The sequence below is a fragment of the Phalacrocorax aristotelis genome, chromosome 3, assembly GCF_949628215.1.
Source record: "Phalacrocorax aristotelis chromosome 3, bGulAri2.1, whole genome shotgun sequence".
NCBI lineage: Eukaryota > Metazoa > Chordata > Aves > Suliformes > Phalacrocoracidae > Phalacrocorax > Phalacrocorax aristotelis.
This window is the reverse complement of record NC_134278.1, coordinates 107305070-107311264: the sequence shown is the minus strand read 5'-3', so window position 1 is coordinate 107311264 and position 6195 is coordinate 107305070. Positions and strand designations below refer to the sequence as shown.

General features: G+C 52.6%; 1 protein-coding gene across 1 annotated transcript in view; it reads left to right on the top strand.

Moving 5' to 3' along the window:
* The first annotated feature begins 1602 nt into the window (after positions 1 to 1602).
* TRERF1 (transcriptional regulating factor 1) overlaps positions 1603 to 6195 on the top strand; it is a 105190-nt gene continuing 100597 nt past the window's right edge. The window contains exon 1 of the mRNA XM_075088992.1: positions 1603 to 1760. The gene's annotated coding sequence lies outside the window, so the exon portion shown is untranslated. The remainder of the gene's footprint in view (positions 1761 to 6195) is intronic.

Here is a 6195-nt window from a genome sequence, read left to right as displayed (position 1 = left end):
ATAAAAAGAAAATGAGGCTGCTGGTAACCATTATAATGTAAGGCTGAATCACAAACACAACACCAAACGAGCTTTTTCTGTTCCAGTTATAACCCTTCAGAGTTTTGTCTGTTGGGGCTTTTTTTTTTTTCCCCTCTCTGAAGGCAGAAGTAGGCCCTAGAACCACCCCCGTTTCAGTTTCTCTCTTCCCAGTTACGGTTTCTTACAGTAACTTGTCTGTCATTGTCCATGAGCTTAAAAAGAGCACTGCATAAGCCGTATGCATCACGTATCTGTCCCTAAGATGCAAAATCCTTCCCTGCAAGGGAACGTTTTGGTGCAATCTAATGCAAATTCTGAGCTCAAGGGAGGCAGGACCGATGAGGTATTTCACCAAAACGTTTATATGGAATTAGAAGAAAAAAAAAAAAAAGGAGGCGGGGGAGGGAATTATAATTTAAGACTACCAGTGGTAAAGATCGGTGACCACAGGAACAAATTCCTACAAGGTTCGCTCTATTAGAGAATTAACTTCTAAATAAACCCAAAGCACAGGAGCCCCCCGGCGTCGCCGGCAGCCCCGGCGGCGCTTCCCCGCTCAGGGAAGGAGACCCCCGCGGTGGGAGAGTGCCTTCACCCCCGGCCGCTTCCTCCCCCGCCGCAGCCCCCGATATCCCCCGCCTCCCCCGCACGGCACCCCCGCGGCGCCAGGGGAGACACCCGTGTCCCCGTCCCCGCCCCAGCCCCTCGGCGGCGGGACCCCCCGCCCCAGGACCGGCGCGGTGCCGGCCCGCGGCGCCGCCGTCACCCCCCGGCGCCGCCGCCCGGGCGGGAGCGGGAGCCGGCCCCGGCCCCTCCGCCCTGCGGCATGCGGCGGGAGCCCGCGGCACCCCTCGCCCGCCTCCCGCCGATCTGCGGCCCCGCTCCCGGCCGCTCGGCTCCGCGCCGGCGGGGCAGCCGCTGACAGGTCGCCGCCGGTGGCCCCGGCACCTGCGCTGCGCTCGCCGCCCTGAGAGGAGGGGCCGCCGGCGAGACCGCGGCGCGGCGGAGCGGGAGGCGGGAGGGAGGCGGCGGCGGCGGCGCAGGGCCGGCGGCGTAGCCCCCGAAGGCGGCGGGCGCCCCTCGCCCTCGCCCCGCCGCGGGGCCGGGCGGCCGCGGCGCCGCCGACACCTTACTTCCTGCTTCGCCACCCGGGGCCAGACCCATCGCGGCGGAGGGATCCCGCCGCCTCCCGCAGCCTCCTCCCCCTTCTGCTTCTGCTTCCCCCCCCCCCCCGCCCGTTCCCTCTCTCCTCTCTCTTCTGCAAGAAAATAATTTGACAGCGATCTGCTGACACCGGGATTTTTTTCCCCTTTTTCTTTTTTTAAAAATTTTTTTTTTTTTTTTGCATCACGGACTCGGCAAAGGCAGCGCGGCGGGCGGGGGAGGCCGTGCCGGAGGTAAGTGCCGGTACCCGGAGCCTCCCCCGGCGCGGCGCTGCGCGGGGCGGTGCGGGGGGGTGCGGCGGGCCCCCGCCCCGCTCCGCTCCATGTGCCGCTGCCGCCGGCGGGGTGGGAGCCTGGCAGCGCGGCCGGGGCCGGGCCGGGGGGGAGTATGTTTCCTGGCGGAGCGATATTTGTTTACAGGATGAGCGCCGTACTGTAAGTGAAGTAGGACCGAGCCCGGGAAGCTCTGTAATAAATTAATATCGCAATTGCTCCCTCCTCGCCGACACCGACATAAGCCCCGCCGCTCCCCGCGCCCGGCCCCCGCGCCTGCACTTGTTGCAGACTTCACGCCAGGTAGGCGAACGCTTCGCAAGTTTCATTTTTGCACGAGCGGGGCTGCGCTGGGAGGAAAAAAAAATGAGAGGGGGGAAAAAAAAAAGTTTGCAGTTTGCAGTTCGCTTTCGGTCTGCAGCGCCGAGTAGGCGAGGCCCTGCCTGCTGCCTCCTCCTCCTCCTCCTCCTCCTCCTCCTCCTCACCGATCGCCGCTCCCCGCCGGCCGCGGGAGGGAGAGAGGGAGGGAGGGAAGGCGGGCGGGGGGCGCCCGGGGCGGCGGGAGCGGGCCGGGGGCGGGCGCGGCGCGAGGCGCTGCCCCGGACCTCGTACCTGCCCGGCCCGGGCGGGAAGGGGGGCGGCGGGGCCGGTAGCGGGGCGCGGCGCCGCCGCTAGGTCCCGGGCTCCGCGCCGTGCGGTGCCGTGCGGGGAGCGAGGCGGGGAGGGCCGGCTCGGCGAGGCTTGCCGCGGAAGTTGTCCGAACGGCGGTCCCGCGGCAGCCGTCACGGCTCCCCGACACGAGTGGCCGGCCCACGCGCGACCCCCCGCCCGCCCGCGCTCGGCACGGTTTCGGTATCAGTCAGGGCGAGCGACCAGGCGGTCCGGGTCTCGGCTTGGGAGGGAGGGAGCCCTTCCCCGCGGCCGGGTGGCGCCGCTGGGTGCGAACTTATTTTGCAGAAACGTGAATTTCTCCTTTTCCGCGGGAGAGGAATGCACGGCGGGCCGGGCGCTGCCGGGGCGCAGGAGTGCTTCGTTTTTCTGGCCCGTCAAAATACGGGGGGAAAGCGGGGGGTAACGAACAAAAAATCTTAGCCAGATGTTTAAATACCAGCGGGGTAATTTGCAAGTAAAATTAATTGGCAGTTAACCGGTTAATAAATGGGTAATGCCTACTCATCCTTCTGCTGACTTTACAGAGTGGTTTTCACATCTGCCAGTCAACTAGCCAGGCTTGACTATTGGAGTTGTAAACTTAGCAGGGTTCATACCTTTGCCTGGTAAATTCTGACCTAGACTTGCAGTCCCAGTGCATCAACACTGGTTGTGATTCTGGTAGTTGCTGGTGAGGTTCCTAGATTTTTACAGAGTAATATGGGAGCATCAAAATATGTATGGTGACCCGTAACTAAACTAGTTACGGAAAACGCTGCAAAGTGCTTAACTGCGTGATTAATGATTTAAGCAGGTAATCACTAGGGGTGATGTTTTACATCTTTGACAGCTATAATTTTACTGTGTCTCATGGGAGGAGGGGAGAGTTCACCTGGCAAGCTTGGGCCTGGCCTGCCAGGCTGCTTGGCGGGGCCACGCTACTGCCTGTGGCCATCCTGCCTTGGGCACCTGCCCGCAGAGCTCCCCCAGGACCAGCCCCCTGCCCGCGCTCGGGGCGCAGCGCCATGATGAAGTGACCCATCCCTGTCATGTCGGTGTATGCATGAAGCCTTCCTGCACGTGGTATATTGCATCTAGTTGCTGTGATCGCTCATCTCCTTGGTGGTCTTGTTGGGATGTTATATTGGATCGGAATGGAGCCATTTCCTTAATAAGACGCCTCTATCTAGAGATAACCCATTTAACTTTGTTACCCGCTGAAGTGACGGGGCATGATGTTCCCTGGTTGGTATGTTACCCTTTTTTCTAAGGCTTGTCCAAGGCAGGTATTTAACAACAGAAGCGCTGCCTTTTCAATGCTCCATGCAGGCATATGTGGCATGGAAGTTAAGCTATACGGCTTTGCTTAAAACAAATAAATATATTTGTTTAGAATTTAGATAAGTGACTGTTCATATGAAGAAAAGATGTTGTATGCGTTTTTTTCTATAACCAATAGTCGGATGTACTTTGGAAAAATTAAAGGTTTAAATATACACTTCTCAGAAGTTTTGGCACACAGAAATGCTCTTATGATCTGTTGTGCTCCTTTTGATAAGCAGCTTGTGTTTCTGAAGTTGGGAGGCTGCAGCGGGGAACTGAGCAGCGTTGTCGGTGTGGTAGTCAAACCAGTGTATCTTGAAAAGCCAAAAAATCTCAAGTACAAGTAGTGCACTTCACTGTGGAAATTGGCCTGAGTGAAGAGCAGAGAATCAGCTTCTGGGTGACATGATAAGGTCAGGGCTCAATCACTCCACTATCAACGTGTGTCCTGCCATTGGCATCCTTCCCTGGGGGACAGCAATGGGGCCAGAGGCATCTGCCGAGGTAGGCATCCTGCCTTTGATGTTTACATCACTCCAGCATGGGCCATTGTGAGTGTAAATAAACCACAGTGTGACTAACCTCTCTACCTAGCGTTGACTCATGCAGTATTTGGATGGACTGAAAAAGTCTCCACATCTTATCCATTTATTTTTCTCAACCTTGACTGCTCATCCCATGTCTCTGAGAATACTCCGGTGTGCATGTAAGACCATAAAGCGAGTCCCTGTTTCAGGTTTGTTTCACTTTTGGGTAGTGCTCAAGTAGCCTAAGTAGAAAAATGGAATTCCTAAATTTTAAACTTAAAAACTCCATTACTTCTGGTCATTTTAATGTCCCCAGTGATACGGTGAGGCTTGCCAATATAAATGGAGTTTGTAATTTGGCATCTGGCAGGGAGTATGAGAAAAGTCTGAGAAGGCTGGTCTTGCAATGTACTGCAGGTTTTCTAAAGCAGTAAGATAATATTTTGCTGTGAATATTTTAATCTTTGTTTGTTTGTTTGTTCTAATCAAGTGGGGAATATGTTGCTTAAAAACTTACTTGGCAAAGTGTTCGAGAAGTTCCCCATTCTGTAATGGGACGGTAGTAAACTAAAGAAGGGCCCTGCGATCTGTAATGTCATCATGAGATTCTGGTGCTGGAAGGTTGTGGCTCCTTATGATGTGTCAGAATAACTTGCAAGATAAGGGAGTTTCATGTCATCTTCCTTAGAAATAGGAGTTTTCTGTTTTTTTTTTGTTTGTTGTTTTTTTTTTTTTTTAAAGCAAGCAGTGTTTGATAGACGCAAAATAATGGTTGATATGGAAACAATTTGTTTCCTCCCCTTGCATTTTTTTAGGGGCTGCATAGCCTCCAATGAAGAATTATGATCAGAATTAAGTTTTTCTGTCCCTAAAATGAACAGATCCTTTTGCCTGTCTTCCACCTGTAAGACGTAGGAAGAAGCATCTCTAAATGCGTGTATGAATTCTGCCTGGCGTGGCTGCCGAGCGCTCAGTTATTTACATAACGTGAGCGGCACGAGGGGCTGTGCTGACTTCCATGGCACTGCTTAGAAGAGTAGAGTTCTTGCCCGTTTGAGTATCTGTAGGGTGGTGGGGTGAGGGGGCTGCACTCGAAACTGAAAAAATACCTGAAGGCAGCAAATTCCATACTTTTTGCTGCATATGAAGTTATAAAAACCTCTCCTTAACTTGTCCAGTTCTAAGAAACCTATTATTGTAATCAATTGCAGGGCTGTGAGGGGAAATCAGGCCTTCTAAGATAAAGACAAAAATAGCACATTCAAATATATTTTAAGAAAGGCAGCTTTTCCTTCAAAGAGCAGGTCTGAGCGTGGTTCAAAGAAAGGTAGCAACAATTTTATCAGTTTTGGTTTATTCTTTAACTCTTTGCTTGAAGCTGAACAGATTGAAGAGATCCACTGAATTTGCTTTTTAGCAGCATGTGTTTATGCACCAAGTTATCTTGTAGAGCTTGTGGGAGTGTTTTGGCATCTGGGGATGCCAAGAATGGGCTCTTGTACCATCATCTCCTCACTGCTGCGTTTGCACACGTGTCTCTAGTGCAGTCCAGCCCGGCCGGGAGGACAGAGTAGATAATGCAGGTGATAGGCGAGTCGTATCAACACTGGTTCTTGTTGGATATTGGTTTCTGTGGGCAGAAGGAAGAGTACTTTTGACAGCGGTTTATTTTGTCTCTTTCTGGCTTGGCTCTGTGGTGGGGGGTGTGCAGGCTCACCTGGCCCTGCTCAAAACAGTAGCAGAAAGAAAAAAGACATTGATTTGTGGGGGGTAAAACTGGAAAATGTGCTCAGGTTACAACCTGCTGCCGCAGAAACTACAAGGCGAATATATAATTTACGTTACTTTCTTCTGGAGAGGATAATGGTTTTGGGAACCCAGGGCATGCTTTTAATGTATGCCCTATTACCCTATAATAAGGATTTTATTTATTTTTTTTTTTACAGTTTAAACTCTCCATCTTACAGTGGGGATGTTGCAGGGTTTTGGAGGAGTTGTGTAGCGTTGGGTATATTTTGAGGTTCTGAGTGAAATGAGTCTTGTGGTTTCAGCTTACTCTGTAACAAAGAGTAACGTGTCTCACACAAACAGCCCACCTAAGTTTTCATGGTTGACTGATGATCTGCTCTGGAAAGACCCAAGATGCTGATATGATGTAGACTCAAAAGGTAGTTGATTTTTTAAAAAAAATTTCTTTTTGGTTTGTCTTTCTTCAATTTACAGTTCAGATTTTGCAA